Genomic DNA, 901 nt, shown 5'->3' on the forward strand with positions numbered 1-901 from the left:
TACATGCTTAGTGAAAAAAGCCAAGCTGTAGAAGAAAATTGCACATATTCCCAGTGTATAAAAACAGCACATATATGCAAATGTGTGTGTTTAAAGATCTCATATAATAAAAATATGTTGGATTAAAAAAAATAAGCTCAAAGGTGGTTCTCAGGAACTCTGACAATTCTCATTAAATTATGAAGAGCCCTGCAGTCAAGCTAGTTCCACCCTAAACCCAGTTTAGGTCCAATTGAGATACTTACAGCACTTTGCATGCGAGTCTCTCCTTATATCATTGCACGTGTTCCTTCTATTTCCTTTTGTACATTCTGAGTTACTCTGTTTGTGGTGAGCTAGGCCTGCAACTCTGCCAGCTTCATATAAATTTCAACATTATTTTGTCAACTGTTTTACTGAGTTATCTCAGATCAACTATTAAACCTCTCTTTGGCTTAATTTTCCATGTGCTCACTGGGAATAATTGAGGTATTGGTTCAGGAGATACCCTTGGCTAAGTAAGGACACTTGTATGAGCCTTGGTGTCTTCTGACAATTCAGGTGTCTGGGCTGGGAGACTCCTCATGTCCCTTCAGCTCTTCTGTTCTGTAACCCAGGACTGTGTTTACTGAATATCTTTTTTTTTTTTTTTTAGAATTTACATTAATGGTTTTTTTGTTTGTTTGTTTTTTATTTATTTTTTATTGTTAGTTTCAGGTATACAGAACAATGCAATAGCTGTGTTTTCTGAATATCTTAAAAGGACATTGGGTTTTTAAAATATGTTTGTTTGTTTTTGACACAGCTTAGAAATGATAGAAGACTGGCTGAGAGGAACTTTAAGTAGCACTAAGGAATTCTGCCACGAGCACTTCAAATGTCCTACAGGACAAATAAAAGTCTAGGACGCAGCATCTTACAT

Source organism: Hipposideros armiger, unplaced genomic scaffold (assembly GCF_001890085.2).
Source record: "Hipposideros armiger isolate ML-2016 unplaced genomic scaffold, ASM189008v1 scaffold_440, whole genome shotgun sequence".
NCBI classification, from domain to species: domain Eukaryota; kingdom Metazoa; phylum Chordata; class Mammalia; order Chiroptera; family Hipposideridae; genus Hipposideros; species Hipposideros armiger.